General features: G+C 40.7%; 1 long non-coding RNA gene across 1 annotated transcript in view; it reads right to left on the bottom strand.

Annotated features, from left to right (window-relative positions):
* Positions 1–3,179: 3,179 nt before the first annotated feature.
* LOC115346585 overlaps positions 3,180–27,732 on the bottom strand; it is a 42,747-nt gene continuing 18,194 nt past the window's right edge. The window contains exon 3 of the long non-coding RNA XR_003925171.1: positions 3,180–3,283. This is a non-coding gene — a long non-coding RNA (uncharacterized LOC115346585). The remainder of the gene's footprint in view (positions 3,284–27,732) is intronic.

Raw genomic sequence — 27,732 nt, 5'->3', positions numbered from 1 at the left:
GAGAAAAGGTCCAAGTCTCCAATGTACGTTCCATTTACAATTTTCTTTTTCTTCCACCCCACCTCAGAGCAGCTGTCCTACAAGCCCAACTAGTCCCTGGTAACATGGGCTAAGATCACCCAGTTGCTGTTGCCTTAGAGATTTTCCACCTAATGTGGCAGCCTGCTGTAAAGAATCCCTTTCCAGTAAAGTAGTGTCTCCCTGTGGGAGCACCTTCCCCTGTTGCACACACACGATCTGAAACGGCCGCCTTTCAGAGCACAAAGTTATTAACAGCAATAGATGCCCTGTGCAAACAATTTGCAGAACCAGGGCTACAGCCAATATTTTTCCACTCTCACTGTAACCTTAACTGCAACACACAATATTGGCCTGCTCCCAGGAACCGTCAGTGGGAAGCGCATATAGCAATGGGCCACCCACTTACTGTTTTCTTAGAGAAAGTTTGCCAGGAGTGATATGTAGCTTGCACCACCTTCCTGAAACATTTCCACACTCCCTGAGCCTGCGCAGGTCTGCCCCTACCAACATCTCTCACTTCAAACTGTCTTGTTCCACCTCCTGCTCCTTCCACGCAGTCCAATCTTCTCTGGTTGCTTCCTTTTTCTTCATCACCTTTTCCTGGCTTCGTGCCTTTTTTCATGCTATTCCTCATGCCTGGGACAACCTCTGATTAATGTTCAGCAAACAGTCTCCTCCACAGATCAGACCACACCCAAGCGTGCTCTGTTTCTCTTATTTGGCATTATTCTGACTCGTGCCTTCCACCTTTCCAAAGGGAAGGCTCTGACTTGCTTGACAGTGAACAGCACCATTTGTTTCTTCAAAGCTACATAACAGTTAGTGAGTGGGCCACTCACTGTGCAAGTACCACCAGAGCTTCTCATGTGAGCAGTCAATGGGACAGCTACTATCATTCATAAACAAAAGGAAAAGTATAGGATCATCCCAGAGCTGTACTGTGCTTTAAGATTACTTGTGTACCTTTTAATGACTATTGATAAACACCACCATATCACCCGGTAAGTATTTTTTTGGAGAACTAGTGGCACGATACCATTTTCCCTTCTCCAATTCTCCTAGGAGTCACTAGGAAGGGGAAATACCCTCATAGCTGCTTTGCTAAGGAATGAATAATGCACTTGCAAAGGAGCCAATTTTATGGTCCATTGCTGTATTTTTTTTCTGTCAGTCTTTTTTTTTCATTTTAATTTATAGGTAGGTTACCAGGATAGCCTGGTTTGGTGCAAGATGCCATACATCTGCTACAGGCCTTTGTAAAATCCATTTCCAGGAATCTTTGTCATTGGTAAGGCAAGAGCTAAAATAAACTGAGAACTGAAGGACAGTTTCTTTTAGTAATTGATCATGAACAAATACGGTATCATTTTTAGCTCTCAGACTCCTTTATATATATTTGACCTTTGGGGGCAAAATTTAACTTTCCCTCTTTGAGAAAAGGTAGAACTAAAATGGAAAACAGTTGGGTGACTTCTCACTGTATTATATTTAGCTTTCTCAAGACCAGCAATACTCCCAGCATTACACTCTTTCTGTATTAAAATCTAATTCTGAAAGTTTGACAAAGCACACATTTAACACAGGTCAGCAGTATATTGACAGGATGTTAATTTTAAATTGTGTCAGCATTTCCTGTCTTGAGTGTTAATGTCAATTAGCACCTTGCTGCATAACCTCCAAGTCCACCCTTATTACGGGAAAGTAGCAAAGCACGCAGCAAAAGCACTTCTATTCAAAACACCACTCACTATCAGCCAAACAAAGAGCTGTCATAACAAAACCAGTGAGGTGAAAGTGCCTAAGCTGCTATGGATTTGAGGTTAGAAGCCTTAGTCTTTTTCCTTATTCCCGATATTAAAAGTGTAAGTGTGTCAACTTGGAGCGAAAGGCTAATTACTTTGAGGCTCTTTGAAAAGTGTGTTACTATTCAAAATCTCTAAGCCTGACATAAAGCCCTTGGCTTTAGATTGCACTGGGTATTGCTCACTGTAGGTCATCTGTTAGTATCCTTAACACACTCTGAAATGTGTAGTCTTATTCTGGGAAACAGGAGCATTTCGGCACACTTGGTTTTTTCGGTATTTCACACATGCTGTGGAAAGCACATGTTCCAGTCTCCAGCACCTCAGTGAGACCTCACTCCCAGGTGCCCAGTGAATAAGCCTGGTGACTTTCTACATGTTTTCCTAAACCACTGTGTACGGAGTTCTTTATAAACTTTACAAAATTCTCACCCTACTCCATTATTTGACAGCAGCTCACAATATATATGTGTATGTGAAGGTCTAGATGGCTACACATCTGGGCCTGATACCCTTCCTTGCACTTACATACTCGGCTAAATTCAGCAGCGTAGACACCCAGGGTGAAAAATCTGACTTAAGCGAAAGCTCTACCATGATGTCACTGCTCTCACTGCCTGTCCTTCTCAGAATACAGATGTGTTCCCAGAATGACAGCACAAATCTCAGGACATTTACCCTAAATCCTGAAGAAAGCTAGCTGGTATTGTAGTCTTCTGTGAAAAATAAATTTCAATGGAAAATAGAAAATGTTACAGTCTTTCCCATCAGCTCTAATCCCAGGCCTTGTTGCCTGATCGGCGGGGGGGGGGGAAGACAAGGATTTTCATCAACAACTCAATGTAAAAGCCTAGTGCTGGATGTCTGGAAGCTCCTGTTGAAGTCCATGGGTGCTCACATTTTGAACAAAGGTTGCTTACTTTTAAATAAGACCTTGGGCACTTTTGTAATTTTTAATTATAACTAGCTGGTCCTTCCAAAGAAATATTTTGGAAAGTACATTACCATCCATCTTGAGCATCACAGGAAAGAATAAAAGAAGCATCATACAAAATTATATATGATTATAATAAATTATTTCTATGCAAATCAAAACTCAATGGGCACAGCATTAACAATCTGCAGTGAGCTACACACTATTGCACCAAAAGGTTGTCATTTCATATTGAATTGTGTTGTGGCTTTCCACTGAGGTAAAGCTGGGCTTCCTGTGGGTATGATTATTACGTGCTGTGGCCCAGGTGACCACAGACAGTGATGGCAGTGAATGGTATTCATACCATAACTTATTCTTGCAGCTTAGGCAGTGTATGTAGAAATCAGTCATTCAAACTATAAAAAGTATTTTCATACTTACCTTCAACAATCACCTTGTCACTTCGGTTCCTACCTTTGCTTCTCCTGAGCATGGACTCAAGGTGTGGCCAGGCATCACGCAGTAAATCTCTTGCTCTTGAGATCTGGTGTAGAGATGACACAGGCATTATGCACAGACATTGCACTGGGTGCCTATGCTCTGCCAGATTCTAAACAAATTGGCCAAACAAATTAATGCCACACACCCTAAATTGGCTGAACAAATTAATGCAACACGCCCTTTGCACAAGGGTGTCTTTGAAGGCCAAAGACCATGCAAGTTACAGCGAGATGCATTCTACTGAATAGGGTGTTTCAAACAAATCTGTTTTGAGAGAAGAGAAACAGTGTATTATAGTTTCAAGTTAGAGCAGGGCTTTCACCTGAGAGCTTTTCAGAGACCAACACTGTGTGTTGACATTTAATTACTAAACTCTTAAAACAAATAATTTGTATGAGCAAATACTCCTCAATCATTTCATAATAACACAACTAGTGTTTCTTGGCAGTTAGAACAAAACCAGAAGCATGTTGAAATCGCACACACAATGCCTTGTTCTGACATGGGAAGAGGTGCCAGATAGAGCAGTGTGAACCCTCCAGGCTGTGGGAGCTGATGGGATTCAGGAACCGAGTGCTGCAGTTTTGTTCCCAAGGGCTGGCAGCAAATCAGCCCCAGCAGGTTCATTTGGAGGTTGGAGTTTACTGAATTTCATTCTCCAAACAACCCTCCCTCCTTCTGCTAAAGGTCCTTTCTTCCACCAAGCCCCAAACCTCCCAGCAGAGGATTAAGGGAGTGTGCATTCTTGAGGCTCGTTGGGCAAGAGAGGTAGCTGGAAAGGCAGAAGCCTGGCAGAGGAGCAGCAGGTACATGCTTTTTGTTGCTGTGTGAGTGTCGTGTACCTAAATCAATGGAGCATTTCCTTCCACCTAACTTTCAGTGTGATCTCTTGCAACATTCTGCACATCTCTGCTACCAAGCAGCTAAGCTCAAAACCAGTTCTAGCCAACACGTAAAACACACACCTTGGCTTTCTCACTTCCTCTGTTAGGTCTGTCTCAGTGCAGCAGAAAATACTGGAACCGTACTGGTGTTCTTCAAGTCTGTCTTTTTCTTGTGTTATGTATTATGTCCTCATTTTCTCATCTAGCTCTTCAGGACAATGTCTAAGACTCATCAGGAGATTTTTCATAAAAAAAGCAATACCACTCTCCTGAAGCATGCTCCGTATTCTGAGACTATCTGCTTACCTGTGTAATCCCCTCTGTATCTGGGACTTTTGTGAAGAGTGATGTTAGAAGGATATTACAAGAAACAAATCACTGTCTGATGAGACTTAAAATAGCTGCAGTAAAATACCTTTGCAAGTAGGAATCACAGCTTTGGCTTGCAGTCTTTCTCCATGTCCAAGCCTCATTAGTATGTTACTGTACAGCATCTGCTAGCTAGAAGATCTCTGTTTCCACCACACAAGTGGGTTGGTTTGTTTTGCGGTTTTTTTTTAAATAGTCTGGAGTTCCCAAATTTAATGTGAAATAAGTTTTGGTTTGAGTCACAACACTGGGATCAACTAGGGCTGCTCCTTCCCAGTTCCCCTTCCCTCCTTGCACTTCCACCTGCCTACTCCAAGTCCTCCCTTTACTCACGGTTATACTCTGAACTCCTGTGATGGGTCGACCCTGGCTGGTTGCCAGGTGCCCACCAAAGCCGCTCTATCACTCCCCCTCCTCAACTGGACAGGGGAGAGAAAATATAACAAAGAGGGTTGAGATAAGGACAGGAGAGACATCACTCACCAATTACCGTCACAGGCAAAACAGACTCAACTTGGGGAAAATTAACTCACTTTATTACAAACCAACCAGAGCAGAGTAATGAGAAATAAAAACAAATCTCAGAACACCTTCCCTTCACCCCTCCCTTCTTCCCGGGCACAACTTCACTCCCGGCTTCTCTACCAACCCCCCCAGCGGCACAGGGGGACAGGGATGGGGTTTACGGTCAGTTCATCACACGTTATTTTCTGCCGCTTCATCCTCCTCAGGGGGAGGACTCATCACACACTTCCCCTGCTCCAGCGTGGGGTCCCACCCACGGGAGACAGTCCTCCACGAACTTCTCCAATGTGGGTCCTTCCCACGGGCTGCAGTTCTTCACAAACTGCTCCAGCATGGGTCCTTTCCACGGTGTGCAGTCCTTCAGGAGTACACTGCTCCAGCGTGGGTCCCCCACGGGGTCACAAGACCTGCCAGAAAACCTGCTCCGTGGGCTCCTCTCTCCACAGATCCGCAGGTCCTGCCAGGAGCCTGCTCCAGCGCGGGCTTCCCACGGGGTCACAGCCTCCTTCGGGAAACCCACCTGCTCCGGCGTGGTGTCCTCCCCGGGCTACAGGTGGAGATCTGCTCCACCGTGGACCTCCATGGACTGCAGGGGGACAGCCTGCCTCACCATGGTCTTCACCACGGGCTGCAGGGGAATCTCTGCTCCGGCGCCTGGAGCATCTCCTCCCCCTCCTTCTTCACTGACCTTGGTGTCCGCAGGGTTGTTTCTCTTACATTTTCTCACTCCTCTCTCCGGCTGCCGTATCCTGCCTGTCCCAACTTTTTCCTTCTTAAAAATGTTATCACAGAGGCGTTACCACTATCACTGATTGGCTCGGCCTTGGCCGGCGGCGGGTCCGTCTTAGAGCCGGCTGGTATTGGCTCTCTCTCGAACACAGGGGAAGCTTCCAGCAACTTCTTACAGAAGCCACCCCTGTAACCCCCCCCCCCCCCGCTACCAAAACCTTGCCACACAAAACCAATACAACTCCTTACAACTTTCTCTCCTTCACACAGTAATCCCGCCGTTCCCCAGGCATCTTCTTTCATGTGCATATCCATTGACACATCGCCCCTCCATCACGGTAGTGTATTCCTCCCTCCTGTTTCTACAGATCTGTCCCACTGCTCTTAAATTAGTGATTTAGAGTGGAAACATGCAAGAGAAAACCCATCTATATAACCAGTTGCTAGAAGCACACTGGTTTCAATGGTGCAGGACCAGGCCTGAGTTTGATGTGCAAGCTTTCCTTACGAAGGTTAAACTGGAGAATGCTTGTTTGTGGAAACTTCACCTAAAATGCCTTCTTGGCCATTAATGCTTTAATAATATTCCAAGTTTGCATTAGTGGTCTCAGGCTCACTTACGCCTTCAGTGAGTGGATATCTGAAACGCTAAGATTGTCCCAGCATATTGCCCTCCTCGCTAATTAGGAGCCACCTATTGTGTTCCATTTTTCTCTCTGAAAATTGCCACTGCAACCTTGCTATCAGCTCAGTATCTTACCATTAGTCAGGAGGGCAAATGTGTGGTGTCCTTGACATGTCAGCTAGAAACGTCTGGCCCCTTTTCTCTCTAGGGAGCAAACCTATAAGCTCTTTAATGCATTTAACCTCTATCACCTCAGGGAGTAAGAGTCTCCACAAGCAGTTTGCTGCCGCCCCACCCCTAAGCTAACTCATTTACCTTATTTTTTCTTACAATGTTGAATAAATTACACTCCACCCTTTAAAAATTATTATGGTTAATATATGACTTGCTAAAGAGATGTTTATAATTCACATAACTCTATGTTACAGCTTTAATCTCATAGCATAGAACATTAATAAATGTGGCAAGGCTCTCTGAATTAATAGCCTGACTTGTATTCACATATTTAGACATGCTTGTATTTGTATACTTCTCTTACCATATTACAACATATAGGCCAGATTCTGATCTCCATGTCAAAAGAAAAGAAAAAAAAAAAAGAAAAAAAAGAGAGAATTAACATTGTAGGCCATCAAAAGAAATATAATGCTTTGTTAAAATTACTAATTTCTATTGCAAAACACCAAACAGCTGGCTTTCACAATGTATCTACAAGCAAGAATTTGATCCGAGTTTCTGTTTAGTTTTCATTTGAACAGGCTGATCTTTAAAGACAAGTGTATTCTTTCTGCAGTCCTCAAAGGTTTATTAAATTTGATAAAGGCCATATCCCTTGGTTCTTGATAGTTGGTTCAATAATGAATCCAGCTGCTCAAATGTGAATGTTTAAAGTAAGACCAATTGTTCAGGCAAAAGCAGAGGATGTGCAAGAGCCAGTGCCGAGCAAATACTTGGAAATTCCTTGTAACATTCATTCCCATTTTTATACTTATTAACTTTTCACCTCTTTTTGGTGTTTGCTTTACCAAATATTCAAAGAGCAAACCAGGAATGTTCACCCTCGCATGAAAAATGATGAGGACCCATAGAAAGCACATTCCAGGTTTGCAAACCCAAGAACTCACACCAGAAAATGTTATTATTTTTGACAGGGAATTTCTACATATAAACCAAAAAATATGAAGTATCATGAGACTTTCCTTAATTGAGTTATGCCTGAGAGAAATGACAGTTGTTGCCATTTGGAAACCACAAGTTTGAAAATGAATATGTTTAAAAGCAAAACAAAACACAAGATTAAAAAGCCAGCCCCATAATCTTGCAGTTCCCTGAATTATTCACAGCATCAAATAATTTTCATAAATACAATAAGGAATGCAAAAGCCTGTGATTCTGGACAATGGAAACCACAGTCCTACACAATTCAGGCCGCATCTCCTTTATTAAACCCAATCCTGGAGTCCCAAATTTCAAATATTTGGTGCTAGGTAGGCCAACTTCTTACTGTGTAGCACTCCACACATTTCTCAGAAGCATCACCAGCTGGGGAAATAACTTTGGTCATGGCAAGAAATAGAGAGAAATACTAGCAGGTCTACCTATGCAAAGATCAAATGGGGGGGGTAATATTTCATTATTTTCACTGCACCTTCTTGGATTTTGTTGGTTTAACTTTGTTAAAAAAGTTGCAAGCCCTGTAGCCAAGTAAGCTTATGTGACAATCTCAATTAACATGTAAACAAAGGAGGCTTCTGTTAGGGCTCACAGTAGTGGAGAAAAGCCTGAAACATGAAAGCTCCAGAGTCAGAAGGCACACAAAAAAGAATCTCAGCTTTAATCTTTGGGAAATTTATAACCAAATTCTTCATTTTTGTGTGTGTGCATGGGGGGAGGGGTCCTAGTTATAACTTTCGCATGCTGTCACTGGCAATACTAATGTAAATTTTTAACTAAACTCTGTGCTATTTATTAATTAAATCAGCTCCACCCATTTACACAATATTGTATATTAACTGCTGGCTGACTTGGAAACATCAGTAAATGAATAAACTACATCTGAAAGGAAAAAGAAGTGACATGCTCTGAAGACATTATTGACAGTCCTAGGATAAGGATCTGCATCAGATCTTACTTTAAAGCATTTGGCCTCAGGAGGGAGGGTTTAGTAGTTGAAACTCATCCTATTCCATCAGATAGATTAGTCCAGAGCATAGGATTCTTTTAAAGCCACTGTGAGAGTATATTAGCTATATAACCTGCTACTGGGAAACGTCCACAGGTATCTGGAAGTAACTGTGTTCATGCTAGTAACCAGCTATAGAGATCTTGGTACGTCCTCTGACCACACATTTGCTATCTTACTGCAGACCACAATCTCACTGGAGGTAACGGATCGATTCTTCTAAATGCAAACTACAAAGGTAAGAGTGTAACTCTGCTTCAGCCCAAGGGAGGCTTTATCAGTATACAGGGAAGGCTGGGCATCTTCCACAAGAACAAAGGGATGAACTAGAGATTTGGAAATACTGGTAAAAAATAACAGTGTAAAAAGTGAATGCTTTTAGGGACTAAACTTTGCAGTGAAGTGTGAACATCTCAGCTGGCGGTGACAGTGGATGACCTGGGCATATTTGTCATTCACAAGATGGCAAGCAAGCTTGGTGATGTGGCCATAAAGAAGTGAAACACATTCCTAGAACACGAGTCAAGGCATGTCAGCCCCAGGAAGATGGGGCAATTTTCTGTACCGTGCAGGCCTGGAGCATTGGGTATGGATCCCCTTACCTAAGGTATCAGAATTAAGGCAAATTCAAACTGAAACAGGCATGGAAAAAGGAGAGTAGGAAGTTCAGGGGCATAAAGAATCTATTCTAGGACAGGAGGCTAAAAGCACACAGTTTGCTCAACTAGGAAAAGGCGGCTGTTGTCTAAATTTATGAGTATGTATATTTAGTAAATATGTACTGAACACTGCATGCAAACACCCGAAGTATAGAGCAATTATCCTTCTCTGTCAAAGGAAAAAGGGGAAAAAATGATCTGGAGTTGGGAAAGCTGGGAATAACAATTTCCCAGAACAGCTAAGAGGAACAGCACAGGCCATATAATCACAGGACCTTATTTGAAAAAAAGAATGGTGTAATGTAAATGTTCAAAGTTGGATGAAGCAGATTGCTTCCAAATCTGTGTAGTCCTTCAGGGACTACAAGAACCCCATAGCCAGCCAGGAATGACTGGTGCACTAAGATGGATGGAAATGGAGTTTGTAGGCCTGGCTTGGAAGGGGGGGGCAGGGCAAGAAAGACAACCGGTGAATTAAAGCTTTTTCTTTCTCCCAAACTGGTGGGTTCAGCCTTGTAATCCCCAAAACAACAGCACCAAGACTTTCAGGAATAACATCCTTTTAGAGTGTCAGAGATAAAGCTCTGACATCTTCCAGTTTTAATAGCCCCACTGAGGTAAGACAAATATTCTGACTATCCACTTTCATTTAAAAATAAAATAAAATAAAATAAAGGACCCTCTCAGATGCTGAAATGGCCAGTAAATGAACCCTAGGTTCCCAATTTTCTTTTTCCAATTGCTATGATGCATAAGAAGGTGAAGTGCTATTAAGCTAGTTTACAACACCAGGCAAAAGTGATGTTCTGCTTAATAAGGAAATATCTAGTAACTGGTCATAAGGCAAATGACATTAACAAGCAGGCCACTTGGCTCTAAATGAATGGATCATAACCCAGAGGGTTTTATCTGCATCAGCCTTGCTCTTTAAGAGGCTTTCACTTCAGGAGTGAATCAGTGCTAAAATTATAAACTAAGGATGAAAGAACACATTGGGAGTAAATTTGGAAGCCAGTCAACTACTGGAATGAAGAACCTTTGTAAACTTTATGCACAGCTTTGGGAAGTCTCAGGACATCCTGGTTCAATTTCACTGGTATGCCTTGGAACATTCCTTGGACGTTGTGGACAGGAGGGCTGAGTCTCAGAACACGAAATCCCTACAGTCAAGGCTGAAGGTAGAGAATATGGCAATTCTGTAGGCTAAAAGCAATATAGAAGATAAGAACTGAGGAAACAAGAGGTCTCCATGTGGCATTACTTAGCTAGTGATGGCCAGCATCCAGTGGAAACAAAGATCCAACATAATTTTGTTTTGAAAACAAAATCCATTAAAAAAAAAAAAAACACTAAAAAACTCAGTTTGCAGCAGTTGAAGTTATTTCAGTTTTGAGCAAGTATAATCCCAAACAGTGAAAAATGTGTCTAGCACGTCTATCGATGGGGTTTGCATTGGTGGAACTCTGCTGTTAACTGCCTCTGGAGGATTTGAGCTACCCAGTATATTTACTACATTTAAACAAGATCTGGATGCTTTAAAACTCTTGTAGGTAAAAGAAAGCATTTCTCAGGTAGCGGTTCTGATTCAGATCTCAACTCCTTCAAATCCCTGTGCTCCATTTATGTTGACTTATTTGTCTACCAGCTGCATAGATAATTCAGGCTTAAATAATGATATATTAAGCAAATAATAAGAAAAAACCCAAACCCCAAACATTAACCTCACATAGGTCTTTGAGAGTTTCAACTTTACTTTGCTAGTAAATGCCACTGGAAAGTACAGGGAAACATAATATTTCTGTGTGGCATGCTAGTCATCTAAACTCTTCCCTGCTAGCTCTGTTCAGCCTGCATAGTATAAGCCACAACTGTTTAATTATCATGTGTTCTGCCAAAGGTGCAGTCAAGGGTGTTTATAAGGAAACAGAGACGGTAAGCCAAATTTCGTTTGCAGATCAGACACGCCTGCTAGCGAACAAAGCCAAGGTTTTAGGTACAGATGAGATCAGTAGTTCTGTCCTCCAGGGAAGGCGGCTGCACCTCAAAAATTAATGAGTAATTTTTCAAATTGATGTTGTGAGGTAAACTAGTTATTTTCACAATTAAGTGCTTTACCAAGCATTTAGGAAACGGTAGTTTCTCATTGGACAACCAGTTCTGAGGTCCAACTGGAGAAGATACAATGCAAACCCAAGGTTATATCAAATCTACTTAACCACTGCATGAATACTGTTGGGAAGGACATCTCTTTGCAGGGCAAGGAGAGGACATTCCATATTATAAAGGCACTGGAATCCAAGCCTGGTAGTTTTCCTGGCCATAGTAAATCATTTTGCTTGCCTGTTATAAAGCCAACCTTTAAATTACAAATCTTGCTAATAATTATTAGTTACTTTCCTTCTGAGTCCTGCACTTGTTTATAATAATAATCAATACTTCCCCAATCCACTGATGGGGAAATGATGAGGCAACACACAAGACTGGCCTTGATACTAACCACAGGGTCAGCAAATACATGCTAGCCCGCTTCTCATCTCCTAGCCCACCTCCAAGACAGTCTCTTCTTTCCCTTCCCCCTGTGATGCGGCCATCCCTGTCAAACTTTTCTAAGCATAAGTCTTCCAGAGCCCCCTGCCAGGCTGGCTGTGGTTTTTCTTGCAATGTATCGCACGTGCCAGCACAGGGGTCAGGAAAATGCAACATCTCTTTTGGTAATAGAAGTGGTATACATAGACTTGATGAACTGAATTCACAGTATGCTGTTTGAGTTTAGGTAAGGTTTTATTCCTTGCCCAGCCTTACTGTGTACTACCAGATAATCAGTGCTTACATATGGGCCGATCCTGTAATCCTAATGCAAAGTTCACTTTAAGGCCAGAGGGAACTTTGCCTGCAAAAGAGCTGCATTTTTGCCTACAGATAGACATTATTAACCAATTCCTATCAGTTTTCACAAACTTCACCACAAACCAGTAGCTTAAAGCATTAACCTCTTGCAGCTACTGTGAGGAGCTTTATATATTGCATTCCGCAACACACTTGTTACAGATACCCAAGACAGACATACAGAATGTCCTGCTGCATTTCCTGCAATCAGAGGTGGAACAGTGGGTCCATGCTGGAAACCAGCTGAAGTAAATCTACTCCACTAGAGTAAATACTAGCTTTGTTGTTACTACTTCCTGTGCTGTTTATAACAGGAACACTTCTGTTGTGTTTTGTTTGGATTTTCTTTTGGGTTTTTTGTTCATCTATATAGCAAAGAAAACACAAAGTTTAAACTGACCTGATTTGGAGTAGACTCAAAGTTTCATGTTAAAAAAAAACGTCCAACACATAGAAAACAAATACAGCCCTGGCAAACAGAAATGAAAGGCCAGCTATCCCTGTTACACTGAAGACATCCACTTTTATTACATTACATATGATACAAGTCCTAGCTGTCAAAATCCTCAGGAGCACCTAAACAGATAATAAACAATCAGTGAAAGACTTATGGCTACATGTTTTTCATAGTATTGGAAATCACCTGGGAACCATATTTTAATGGAAAATACAGCTTGATGGAGACAAGCTTCATAGATTTATGAAGAAACTGCAGCACAAATCAAGTGGAGGGTTTAGCTTTCCAAAATGATATGGAAGTGCTAGAAAATAGCACCAAAAAATAAAAAAAAAGAAAGGACGAAGAAGGACAAGCAAAGAGGAAAGAAAGAAGTGCCCTTCTAATGATTTATGCTGTAGAGAAGGAATATGCCTACTTGTGATCCTGTTACCCTTACCGCTCTTTGTGATTGTTATTCTTCCCCTAAGAGAAGCGGTCATGTTACATACTGACAGAAAGTTACACCTCTTCAATGTGATTTGTCCACTTAAAACAACATTTATCATGTTGCCAGTTTATAAATCATTTAGGCCAACTAGATTAAGGCTATAGGAAGCCAGCACCCCTAACTGATCCTCATGCCAGATAATTCGCAGACCTGCGTTTGTTTACACTAAACCTTATCAGCCAAAATAGTAGAGTCCGGTGCCAGCTGAACTCCAGTTCCTTCATCTGAGTGAGAACACTGGATGAGGTGCAGTTTTAATACATTGAGAGATAGATTCCTGCTTTACATGAAAATGTACCTACGTCAGTCCACACCATGCCAATGTCCTGGAAGGCTTCATTGACATGGACAGCTCTTCCACTACACTTCAGAGGAGCAGAGCCTCTACACAGAAATAGGAGACAAGCTGAAGAGTTTCAAGGTTAGCTCACATATTTTATCTATTTTGTATATGAGGATGTGGAAAATGTCCATTTTTAACCCATGAAAATATGCTGCCCCCTTGTTGAATACACACAGACCCAAACCCCACTGCACTCTTTGCTCTGTGTTCAGCATCAATTCCCATAAACTGAAATTGTCAAACTTGAAATTGGCCTTTTGTCCAATTAAAACTCTTCAGATGTTAAGAGGAGGCTGAAATACCAGCTCGGATACATGATACCATCCGCATCACTGTATACAGTTACTGATACATAGTGGGTGCCAGGCACCCGTTCACAGTATGCTTCAGAGACGTACATGCAATGAGACAGCTCATACACAGAATGCATCCCCCAACTAAAAGACAGGATTTTAATTTAACTTCGAATAAAGCCCCCAAACCCACACTTCTCTTATAGTGCTAGGAGATTAAAAAAAAGGTTAAGCGTTAAAAAAGGACGAGCTTTGGATCCAGAGAATTTCAAACTAATTGAGAAGCAATTAATAACCTTAGGTCTGATGATCTTTGCGTATGAGACCTAACACAAGGGAAGAGGAACTACAGGGAAAACCTTGGTCATTTTATGTCCTTTGCCTTAGAGGTGATTTTTTTAAACCCACAAGGAAAGTTGTATTAGTCTGTGTAAAACACCAGCCAGCCAAAGCTCTTCTGCAGAACCTCGTAATCTGAAGCTCTTCAATGTTTTGTGATTGTTGTTGTTTTTAAAAGAGCAAACCCTTAGAAAGGGAATTATTCTCAATCCAAACTATAAATGACAAATTAGAGGAACCATATCACCCTATCCACCTTAGAAGATATAGGATGCAGACTTAGCACACCGGGCTTAGATACTCTTCTCCACACAGCATCACAGGCCTCGCTTCTGGTTTTAATTATAGGCACATGGAACAAGGGATCAGATTAAGATTTAGAGTGGGTCTTTTAGTGATGCTCATGCATAGCTGCCTTTGACAGATCATCCTGGAATACAAAGTAAGCTATGTCGTGTCACAATTACCTTCACAACTGGGGCCTGTGCTATTTTCAGTCATCACCATTGCCCTTCCTTCTGCACCTAATTGATTTTAATTCCTCCATTGCTTTGCTGTCTTTCCTCCCTTTGGCCTCCTGCAGAATCTTCTAAATCCCAGGTGTGGAATTCAGTCTTATGCTCTTCTTGATGACACCTTCTAAAATGCCTAGCAATTAATGCTAATGCGCACTTTGCCAAGGAGTTTTTCAAAGGTATGGTGATTGCTTCCTGAGGAGATGGCTATACAAAGATACTTGTCTACCTCTAACAGCCTGTCTTGGAGAGAAACTAATATTTAACACTCAGCAAGGTTAAAAAGAAGCTGGAAATACACAGCTGATTTTTCAGAAACAGATACTGATTTGGGAGTAGCCAGCTCAAGATGCCCTGGGTCTGTTTTTTCAGAAGTGCTCAGTATAATGCCTTGGCTATGTCCCTTAACTATTAAAGAACATTGAATATTGACATGGGTATTGGGATATTTACTGTTTGGGTTTAACCTTAAATGAGGGCTATCTGTAAAAATGAACAGAACAGTAATAAATGAGGCGAGATAACTCACTTCTCTGCAGAGTGAGAGAAAGGAACCCAAACAGCTTAATAAGAAAGCTTCCCTTCAGCAAGAGTAGCTCCTCTTTGAAGAGTGGTGGCCTGAGACCTGTAACACCCTAAGAGTTCAGCAAAGGCCTGCCTGGATCACAACAGAGGGAAAAGCGGCCAGTCATCAAAAAAAGACATGCATGAGTGTTTGATGTTTTAATACTTTCTTCAGCTTCTGTTAAAGGCAAAACGGATTTTAGGATGGATGGATGCCTGGTCACCACGTACTGCTGGTGATGGACTCGAAGAAAACTTCTGGCAGAATGAACTCAAGCAGACAGGCCAGGACCTGATCTCACATGAATGGAAACCCATTTCCAGGGGTGAATGTACATCTGATACCTGAAAGGAGATACTGAGACGAAAGTAGGGACAGAAGTACAGCTCCTCTCTAATCATGACCCTGAGCACTCACAAGCCAGGCAACATCAACAGGAGCCACTAGACACCAATTCCTCCAAAATCAACTTTTGAAACGTGAAATATATAGATTCAGTATATTTTTTAGATAAGAATAATTCTGTAATCATTATTCTTTCATTTTGCAGAATATGAATCCGCTATATTTGTATAGGTCATACAAATACAACGAGACAAGAAGAACGAGCGCCTGGGCAGCTGGTTTGACAAAATCGTCTCAGATAGTGGGAAAAGCCCTCTGTAGGGAAGACTTTCTGGGTAGATGTACCAAAAAAAGCCTGCTAAACAAGATTGTAAAAGTGTTGGTGTTTAAGCAACAAATTAAGGCATCCACAGGTTCTGTGTCATTCTATAAAAAACAGCTTGCAGGTTTTTTTACAATGTAGAAGAAAAAAAAACTTGGTTCTAACAAGTTTTATACCGAAAGCAAAACTTCTAAATTTAGAAACCTTTGAATTTAACACACCATTGAAGATCCTTTTGAGCACCAAAGATTTAATGGCACTTTTGACCAGAGCTAGAGCACATAGTAATTTCCATGACGGGAACTCCATTCTCTCTGCTGAACTCCCCCATTGCTCTTCTTCAGCATAAGATATTTTCTCACTTTACAAACCCAGAACATTGCACAGAGTCAGCATCTCTGATCCAGTGTGCTACAGCCCAGCCCAGAGGGGCTGCCCTTTGATGGTAGGTAGATAATAAAGTGGAATAATCTGTACAAATTTGGAACTCTGGCTACACCTCTGAAGCACACAATAGGGGTTACAGAAGTTTTAAAAATATAAATGAGGGAGAGAAAAGAGAGAGGGATAAAATTATCAGAACAACAGCATAGTGGAATAACTTTTTTTTTTTTTTAGGAAAAATTACTGGATTTCTTTTCACAAAGGAATCATATAATAAATTCATTAAACAGATGCACTACCCAAGCTGTTTAACATTAATCTAAACTCAGCATAACTCCACTGGCTTCATTTATGCTCCTCTGTACTCATACCAGCTACAAAGAGAACTGAACCCAGGAGTTTAGTAGTTCAAACTCATTTCAAAGAAATGCCGATATGAACCAACTGCCAAATGCTTAGTCTGCAGGTCTAAGTTTCTCTATCCTCTTGCCTCTCTTCATTATAGTCTTACTGGGCTTTTTCTTTCATATGGGAGATATTTCTGAACACTGAATCCCACCTAATTACAAAACCTGAGTCTTCTAATACTCAATCCAGGACTTGGCCCTGGATTGAAGGAAGCCCTCTCATTAGGACAAGTGATATTAGAACAAAAACAAATGACCAGTAGAAAAGACAAATGCAAGTGAAAGGGGAAGGGACCACTCTCCTGCCGTGACTGCTCAGGGCCTGACACTGCTCCCCTGAAGCCAAGTATATGCCTGTCCCTCCTGCACGCATGTCCGCAGGCAGCCTGAGCCCTCGGTTTGTGGCTGGAAGCAGACAGAGGTCAGTCGTCATAGTGAATCTAAAAAACAGGGGTTTGTTCTGCTCTACTCCAAGCGGCACGGTGATCCAGGAAAAGGGATGCTAAAATCAAGTGGCTTCTGATCAGACCCACTAAGAAAAGAAGTGGTGCATCAGACATACCAACAGCAGCGACAGTGCTCAGAAAGATGAAACGTGATCAGCAGTAGACAAGAGTTTGTGTAAGGGAGCAAAACTTTTCACCAAGGATCTCTGCATTAGTAACTGAATCTCGTAATTTGAATTTTGATTTATCATGTAATAGGAAAAAATTCTTTTGAAACCTTTTCCATAGGCAATAATTTCCCAGGAGAAATAAGTAGAGCCTTATAAAAAACAAGACTTGGTAAAGCTCTAGGGAATACACACACACACACACACACACACACTCTCTCTCACACACACACACTCACACACACACACACACACTCTCTCTCACACACACACACACACACTCTCACACACACACACACTCTCTCACACACACACACACACTCTCACACACTCTCACACACTCTTCCATTACCAGGTGACCTCCCAGGTCTTTATCATTTCCAATTGCCCTGCTTTTAAGAGCTTGGCACTGAAATGCTGTACAAAGTGACACCAGTTTTTCCACTCATAACTGAGCTAGAGAAACTATTTTGCAACAGAATTAAAATTAAACAGACCACACAGAACAAGAAAAAGGTTTTGCTTTGTTTCATCTTATTTTACCAGGAAGTCACTGCTGCTTGGTTTAACATTAGACAAGCCTTCTCAGGTGATGGGAGGAATGAAAAATGTGAGCAGTTAAGAACTCCTGATCATTGAGGAGATATTTGAGACACAGAGCTCGATTAACCACTAAGAGACAGAGGAGAATATCGTTGCTTTTTGCCACTGTGTTTCAGCATAGCAAAGATACACACAAGATGCCAATCTTGCATCTGGATCTGAATTTCAACAGCCACAGCTGGGTAGGGGTTGACATTTAATTTGTCAAGATTTTTTTGTAACTGGTTAATACTAATATCCACTGTAATTCTCAGGCTGCCTTAACTGAACTTAAATTTCCCAGAATATCACATCACACAGCTTAAAATCACTGCAACTACTGTTTCTCTGCCAAAATGACTGCACAGCAAAAATATCATTGTCTAATACAAATTCATAACTACATCCCACCTATACATGTCCAGAGCAAACACATGAATTTTGGCTTAACACTTTCTGGAGCAAAGCACACTAGATCAGATAATATCTGTTATGGCAAAAAGACTTGGAAGAAGACCCTCCTGACCTTGCTCTCTTGTGAGCAGAAGGAGCCCGCTCATCTCCACAACACTTGTAGGGAGGGAAGAGAGTGAATCACTTTGATTACTCAGACCAAAATTCACCTTGGTCTTTAAGTCAGTGCCTGCACCTAACACAGGTGCCTGAAAATCTGCCAGGTTGGAAACACCAGTGGCAGATCCTATTGTAATCAAAGCTAAAAGCAGGAAGGCTTAGCATAATTCAGATATCAATTCAAGCCTTTCCCTCAAATCCTGAATTCTAGGTCTGAGCTTCTGGGTTGGATGCATGTCTACTCCAAAAAGATCAGTGTGAAATGAAAGCTAATGCTTCCCCCTCTTTACCATAGAAGATGATTAAGTATCTGTCACCTGGAAATCATGCCTCTTTGGGACAATCTCTATCAGGGGAAGCTGTTACAAGTGTCACCTTAGCAGGACTTTGTGCTTGCCATGAGATTTCTGTTAGTACTTATCAGCCTTTGGTGTAGCATCTCAGACTGCTGAAACACAGACACAGGACAGAGAGAAGAACTGGAAGTTAAGCTAATATTCATGGGAGAAGGTTTAAGAGGTGGCTTCTGTTTGGTTTCTACACAGTAGAGACCAGTCACACAAAACAGGCTTGAAACGGGTCTTTTTTTCAAGTGGATAACCATTGTTTCTACAACCTGAATGCAAATGGGAATGAAATGCTCTCCTGTGAGTTAAAACACTCCTCCCAACCTCTTCAATTTGACCTCCCTAAATGTCAAAGCGTTCCACATGTTTTAGGCCTCTTGGAGATCTGAGTGCTGACCATGGACCACTGATCAGCCAGAGGACAGAAATAAGTCATGGAGAAGAGCAAAACCTCTTGCAACAATTAATTTGAATTCAGCCTAAATGTAAACCATAATGAAGACTTCCAGTAGGGGAAAAAGCACCCAAAGAACTGATGAAACACAAAAATCTTTAATAAATTAGCACTCTGCAAGTACTCTTCAACCCACCAAATCAGAAAAGGATGCAAATTTTGATCACCCCAAAGTTCGGCATTGCTCATTTCAAGGGGAATGGTGTTTGTTCTTTATAAAGACTAATTATCACCAAAATTTGAAAATGTCTGGAAACCAGGTTTCTACCCCAAATTCAACTTTCACCTTAACTCAGCAAAACACGTAACATGTTTAAATGCTTTACTGAAAAACAACCTCTGAAAAGTACAGTGTAATTGATTTATGTCTGATAAACCACCGGTGATAAGGGATTGACCAAACATCTTAAATTCACCTAGGAATCAACCCAAATAACATTTTCTGAATTAGACATCTCTTCTGGTCCAGCCTTTGTAGAACAGGCTCCCTAGCAGAGCTTTAAAATGTTTCCTGCATACGACTGTGTTATAAATGTCACTAAAATAGCTCCTTCACAGTTGTCTGTCTGATCCCCACAAAATCTATTAAGATAAAAATCAATTAAAATGTGAGATAAGTATATAGTTGAATTAAAATATTCTTATTAATTTCTGTCCTCAGTGAGAATTCAGTTAGAATTAGTCTACCCAAGTTCACCATTTGTTGTTCATCAACCCCAAATTACATGATCTTGAGCCAGCTAGGAATCAATGTACATGTTTATTTTCCCTTAGGATTTGTACCCCTGTTATGCGATGATGGAGAGAGAAAGAACCAAGATCATTAGGAGGGTTAAAATGAGAATATTCCAAGAGAACAAGAAAGCGCACTACTATTAATTTTACTCATAGTCTCTTAGTACAGTCACATCCTCTGAAGTTAGAGGCACACATATATAATCTGGGAAGTCTTCCAGATTTCTTTTTAAGGAAATTAAGTTCTCAACACTGGCTGCATTAAGAAGGGTATTTTTGGTTTTCCACAATGCCATCAGCAGTGCTGAGTAGGGCTCTGAATACATACTTGGAGGTTGTGCAGTATGTAGCTCTGTCCTTGTAGAGCTAAAAAAGCTGTCATCACCATACCAAGTACGTTATGCATCCAGGTTTCCTAACAACTGTGCTACATCACATGTTAGTGCATTGCTTTACAACAAAACCCATCACGAAGCTGGCCACTTGCAGCACAGCTCTAATCCAGGATGTGAGCTTTCAAAAAAGACTTTTGTTTTTGAAGAAAATACAGCTATTTTTGATAGCTATTTCAGGTATTTTGACTGTGAAAATCATCTTCAAAATGCACATTACATGAAGACATGTACACTGATAACTACAAAACCTAAAGAATCCCCCAATATTTCCCAATACCTACTTCTCCATGTAGAATTATTTAGTCAATGTGCTAATGCCACAGTACAAAACTAGTTTGCCTCCCTCAAGTTTCAAAATTCTCATTAGTTCTTCTCTTCAGTGCCCAATAGTCCAGTGTTCCCTACCATAACTGCTATGAGGTATTTCCACAAACTGAGAATGAATATATTAAGTAAACAAATAATAAAAAAGTAAATAAACAAATTAGGGCAACTAGAAATCTCTGTACCTTAGGATTGTACCCTTGCTATGTGATGATGAAGACAGAAGGAATAAAGATCATTACAAGAGCTAAATGGACAATATTGCAAGAGAACAAGAAAATCTCATCTGCTGAATTGTTTCATTGACTTATATGGAGTTACACTTATTTGCACAGGTAAAGACTGCTTCCCTCAGCTGAACTACCAAAGACCATCATGCCAAATGCAATGTCAAAATACAATATTCAGTACATACTACATTTGCTTACATCAGATTTGAGAATGTCTCCATTCCAGAATGTGAAGAAGATATCACTGAATTGCCAGGGTGTCACAGAACCCAGGAATCTTACCACTTGTTCACAGTGGAGTGTTTGGGATTAAAACATTTCTCGTGAATAAATTAATGAAGTAATATAAAAATTGACAGCTCAGCTATAACATCTGCTCATCCATAAAAAAGTCACTCCACCCAGCTGAGTGGGTGAAGTAAATTTTACAAGGTTGAATTAATGTAGGTACTGATGGAAATATGACCTTTTTTAATCAGCATAATTTCAAAATAAATTCTTAAGGAATAAAGAATTAAAACACACATGCTATAGCAAGTGGAGTGAGATGATCTGGATTAATCAACCATGGCTGCACTCTGTTAGTGGGCCTGCCCCATTAGTCCCTAACATTCTTCTCTCCCACCTGCAAAGAAACCTATAGCAAGCTGCATAGAAATCTGGCTTATGCAACAAACAGGGTTTTGAGCCAGTATTCAAATGTGTTTGAAATCATCTGAAAAAGTTCAATCTATACTGCGTAATTTCATTTTTCAGGACAAAGCTTTCACAAATAACACATCATTTGGGGTGGGGTGGGGGTGGGGGGGAGACCGAGCAAGCCAAATATTTGAGCAAATTTTCTGAAAAGAGTCTGAAATGAAAAAGATCCATCAAGAAAGTTCAGCCCATTACTAGCATAGGACATAAATGCCAACTCAAAAGAATTAAGCACCAGCTGAACTTTAAGCAGAAATTTTCTTTCAAGACATCAGGTATCCAAAAGCAAAATTTCCCATCTTTACTAACTTGTAAAAGCAGAGGGAAAACTGGTAAGAACTCAGAATTTCAAATGTACGGGTGCCATGGGAAAACATAAGCGCTGTGTAACCGCAAGGCCTAGTTTAAGAATAAACCCACTTTAAATAAGAAAAATACAAAAATACAGAAACACAGTAGTTTATTGTGTATCTCCCTCCTTCAAAGGAGAGTTCTATGAATCTGTCTGTTCACCTAACGGTTACAGGTATGAGATGTAAATGCTGTTCTGACCTTAGTGCACATAAGCACCTTGATAATAACATTTCTCTGTCATAACCACATTAGAGCTGCAAATGTCCATGCATACACATGTTACACTGGGGCTATTCAGCTGCAGCAGGATTACAGTGCAAATTGGTTGACCTATGTATGTAATTTTACTATCTTCACAGGGCTGCATTCTCTTCTTGCTGATATGCTCAGTGATTATTTCTTGTCTTTATCTTTTGTGCTTGTTTGTTTGCTTATTTAAGTGGTAGCAGCATAGTGACCATGACAAATAGCTTGGAGGATTCCAAACAGTTGTGTATTTTCTCCTTTAGCAGCTTTATAGCAACTCTTTATCAGCAGCTCCTTCACTCCTGTGCCTTGAGAACACTCCCATTGCTTTGAGGTTTTTTCTCCCACTGATACATGTACATCACTCACCCCAATACTGACTCCTCCAGTCCCTTGATGGATCTGCTCAGGGACTGTCTGAAAGCACATCTGCCAACAGGAGTGGCTGCAGTGGCCTGTTAAGAACTACTCTCCTTTTCATTCATTTACAATTAGCTCTTGGTGATGTGTTTTAAGAATGAAGCTCTGAGCAGACCACTCAGAGGAGATCAGACGGGAAAAGACCCTTTGCAAAGATGCTCCAAGTGTCCTTAGAGGCTGCTAACATAAATCTACACAGTGCTGTCAGGGAACTCCTGCGTTTTGGCTCTCCTAGGCGTAAGTTTTTCCACGAGGAAAGTCCTTTGCCTCTCTGACTGGCAGGAGGAGGAAAAAAAAAAACAAACCAAATAACAACAACAAAACATGCTCATAAGGGCTGCTGCATTCAGAGAATAGTGCGCAAGGAGGCTGGGCAAGCATTTTGGTTTAGTTTAAGACGACTGACCTTAGTGATGACACTGAAGCAGCTACACAAATTATGTTTAACACTGCAGCTTCATGGGTATTCAGAAGCCAGCCTGAAGTTAATAGAGTGTATTTTCAAAGTTACTATACGGTTTATGTTTAGAACTCCAAATGGAAGCCATTCCCTTTGCTCAGCATGCGAGAGAAACCTGGTAAATTAGAGATTTGTTTATATTCTGAGCAGGTAACAACAAAACAACATACCTAATGCAGTTCAAGGATTGCATTTCAAAAGTGGACTACAGTACATTTGTACTCTGGTATCACATTTGCATTTGTAACTCTTGTGTATTCTGCAAGTAACAGAAGTAGTTGCTCTCTAAAGCCTTTTGGTAAAAAGAATAGCATTTCTACAGTGATTAGACTTGTTTAGATCATCTTATTAAATTCAGAAATCACAATTCATCTGCAAGCAGCTGCATTTCCTAAAATCTATATGCACTAGGGTTTTGTTGTTAGGCAAAATCTAAATAGGGAAACTAACTTCTGATTTTACAAAACCTGCTTTGAGCATAATTAGGTTTTCATTGAAGGTACATTAAGCACCTACCAACCCGGGGCCCTTATCCATGGCTGAGGCCTCCAGAAAACTGCCCCCATATAAAAGATAAGTAATCACAACAAAACAAGTTCTCAATGAATGTAACAGTAAACTGCTAACTTGGTCAGAATCCAAGGTTACAGAGCGATGCTGAGCCACATCAGCAAGTGCATACAGATTATGGAAGAGATGTAACCTTGTGCTATGGAGAGCATCTCAGTTGTGTTTCATATGTATCTTTCACAATTCTTACAAGGGATAGTTCCAGCTCAGGAACAAAACCAGCCTTGCTCCAAGGGTATTGTATGTAAAGATTAACAGTGTCAAATGGTGACAGCACTATCGTAAATTCCAAGCACACAAAAACTAAGATGTTAAATCCTATCTCTATAACTTCTGTTCCTCTCAATGCGAAATTCAGAAGGTGTTGAATGGAAGTGATCACAGAAAGTAGTAGCTTGATTGATAAAGTCCCTATCTGGTCATTTACGATCTGGCTGAAGGAGAAGCAGCTTTTGCCAGACAGAAAAGCAATTAATCTGCAAACAAGCCGAGGAACAGCAGGGCTGTGCATTGGAGTCTCAGGCTGCTGGGAGCTCATGAGAGGAGATAAGACTGCAGCCTGCTATTTATTGTACATTTTAATTAAGTGCTTGTTAACGGCAGTTATCTTAACAGTCATAAAATTACTGTTGTAATGCATTTTGTTTGAGGAAAAAAAAAAAAACTGAGGGAGCCGAAGGACTTTATGAAAGCAGTCACAGATTGCTTTCACTTTAAATCAAAGAATAAATTCTGAAGAGGAGGGATGTTGCAATGATCTAAGCCGAGCCACTAATGGTTATTTAATGTGGCCATCAGTGTTTGTAAGTCCCTAGCATACGGAACATACACAATAGCCTCCAAACCCTCTTTAACACTTATTTGAGATGACAGGAAAAATGAAACCGTTTGTGCTTTCAATGGAAAAGCAATCATTGGTACATTATATTCTGCTTGCCCTATCATGCTAATGCATGGTAAAAATGTCACCAAATGTATTTAAGGACCTGATGGAGTGTTGCTGTTTGATTCCTGTTACCGGGCTGATTAATAAAAATCTTCAATTTGTATGTAAATGCAGTGGGGTTTCATATCATCCGCATACCTGCACCTGGAGAAAATAATAAACTGAAGTTTAATGCAGCAATTATAAGCATTTATGGAACTCTTTAAAGAGGCTGCCTGCCTCCCCTGACCATCAAGATGAGATATTCACAGAGGAATATTACTGATGCTCAGACAAGCAGGGCTGCAGATGGTCCCCAGTGCAAACGCTGCCAATGCAGATTAACTCACTGACTCATACTCACTTTGGTACAACAATGTAAGCTACTTATTGTTAGACAAAAGTGTCATATTTTTCCCTACATCTGAAATAAAAATCAAATCGAACTGTTCTTTGGAGTAGTGGGAAAGGTGGTAATTAACATTTCAAATGAGGTGTGTTTGCATCATTTACACTTTTCCTGACATCACTTAATTCCCTTGTGCATATGTTCCCATGACAACATCATCACCACAGATAAAAATTGCATCGGTACAACAGAAACTCTTCAAGATATATGACAACAGCTGTTTGTTTATTTTTTTTTAATCCCTCTAATGATCTTCAGACTTTTAACCAGTGACCCCCTAATGGCTGATCCTTAATAAAACAAAGTATGCAGCTATTTGCATCTTCACAGATGGATATTGGAAAGGGTTTGTGGTTTGGGTACTAATGGAATAATAAGTACCATGTATTGGATATGGTCATGTGGAGGAATACATTACAACATAGATAGATATCAGCTTTGATGTATGCCCATGCACAAGCTCTGCTCACATAGCAATCCATGATTAAGTGCATATGACATAGATGTTCTTAGTTTGTTGCAGCCATTTGCTAATCTGCATTTGCAAATTTCAGTGAATGTGCGCAAAATGAGAAACAAACATATTCAACTATAATCCCTGTGAGACACTACACTGGATGAATTATTGTTCTATTGTTTCAACACTGTATTTTTATTGGAGTGCAATTCTTCACTAACTATTAGCAGGGTACCAATGCGTTTTAATGACTGTGATGCTCCTCACAGATTACAGACAAAGAATGAAATCAGTGAGCTACCAAAAGCACAACTATAATTAGTCTTTTATTTAATAGTCTTAGACAAGGCTTTAACTTATCCCATCCACTACTGAGTGCTCTGCTGACACTGAAGAGGTTTTTTTATTCTGCTTCCTATGGTGCATGATCAAGCCACTCTCCTTAAAGAAGTTTAGTGGAAGATCACCCTTTTTTTTTAAGCCAGCCTCCAGCTTGTCACTAAACAATAGTTCTCAGGCCCAGCTGTGGCACATTTGGCTAGCACACAGCAGGTACCACCTGAAAAGCTGTTCCCTGGCTCTTCTGAGGTAAAAGCAAACACACATCCTGCTCAGACGGTCATTCAGTATTTTAACCAAAAAGCACACCAAGAGTCACTTCTGGCCATGCTTTCTGACAAGTAACTGCTCTAGAGGCAGCTTCCCAGCATGTGCATTGACAGACTGAATAAATCCTTACCAAGAAAGCCTCTCCCTCCAAATGTAGCTCTAAATCCAAATTCCAAGGATTATTATAACTGTTGAGAGAAAAGCATCTGTATTAGAGGTCTCCAGACCCAAAAGGAAGTCAGAATCCATTCTTGGGGAGGGGACTTTGGCAATTACCAGCCAAACAATTGTTTGTTTACTATCCTAAATAGCAAGTGTAGATTCAGACAACTGGCAGCACAATAACATCACACGGCAGAGGAAGAGCTGTACTACCAAGATGCTTCACAGAACCATCAGTCACTATATTCACTGTTAGATGCCATGTCAGACAATGGCAGAAACTAACCCAGGAGGTCATTGAAAGCAGCCCAAATTTCGTTACATGCTCACAGAGATTATCTGCTTTTTAGCCAGGGTTCCATCCAGCCTGGTAAAATGCTGATCTGCTATTGCACCTGCAGCTGGTGAACTTGCAAGGATTCAACTCCTGCTGTGGTTTCATGTGTCTCAGTAAATACAAGTCCTATTGTTCCTACACACTGCTCTGCTTACCCAGCCCCATTCTGGAAGGACAAGGCGAGGAAGACAAAGCACCACCATCACCAGACTGACACAGTGACTAAGATGATGAGTTGTATCATCAACATTTGATCTGAACTCCATCAGACTAAATGGGAACTCTAATGTCGTTGCCAGCAGATTTTGGATTAGAAACCTCAGGTCTCAACCAATTCCAACTGTACAGCTCTGCCTATCTTTTAGGGAAAAATCACCCTGGTACCAATGCTCTGCTAGTGCATGCCTCTTGCAGTCACCCCTGCACAGAGGCAAAGAGAGCTGGTACTGGCAGAACTACTGAGCTGTGCAGGAGTAATGATAGTCCACTTGGTGTGTTATCAACAGAATTGGCAGCTAATTTCAGATGATAAAGTCTTTATTGCCAGTCAAAACACAAGCAACTGAAAGCTTGCCAGCCAGTTTTCAGATCCTAAGCAGGCTCTGCAGCAATTAGTAAAAAAATAAGTATATGCCATCAATACTGAAGGATAAATATAGATTCACACAATGACAGTTAAACAGAAACATTTCTGACTACATTTGAGGTAAGACGTAAGACTGCTAAAGTCAAGAAATGAAGTTTCATTTGCAAACAGGATTATAAAATTTCAAAAAATCTCAGAGGAATTCAAAAGTCAAAGGTATTGTAGATCTTCACTTTCTTCCTCTCCCTCTTTGGCCCAGAATCATGTTGGTTCTTATGTGGTAATATCCTCAAAGAGAAAAGAGATTTCATTTTTTATTTTTTTTTTCCTATAGCTCTGCCATCATATTAGGATAATGAATCCCCGTATATTGCTTAAATCTTGCTCCTTGCACTGCAGAAGTAGGGAGAAAATGGGAACTTAAAACATGAATAGCCCTGCTTCTTAGAAGAGAAAATTCAAAATGACAGTTGCAAATAGTCATCCACCCAGATCACTACATTCTCTGGAAAAATACTTGTTTCAGTGCAAGTCCGTGAATGAACCAAAAGTTAAACAGCATTTTCAGGATGAAAATACTTTTTTTTTTTTAATAATCTTGCGGCGATGTAATACTGTCTTCAAGTCAAATTCACTTTTACCATCCTCTGATACTGTTGACCTTCACTTAAATTAGCAAAATACTA

This window comes from Aquila chrysaetos, chromosome 9 (assembly GCF_900496995.4).
Source record: "Aquila chrysaetos chrysaetos chromosome 9, bAquChr1.4, whole genome shotgun sequence".
NCBI classification, from domain to species: domain Eukaryota; kingdom Metazoa; phylum Chordata; class Aves; order Accipitriformes; family Accipitridae; genus Aquila; species Aquila chrysaetos.
The sequence above is the reverse complement of the archived record's forward strand: the minus strand, read 5'-3'. Positions and strand labels throughout refer to the sequence as shown.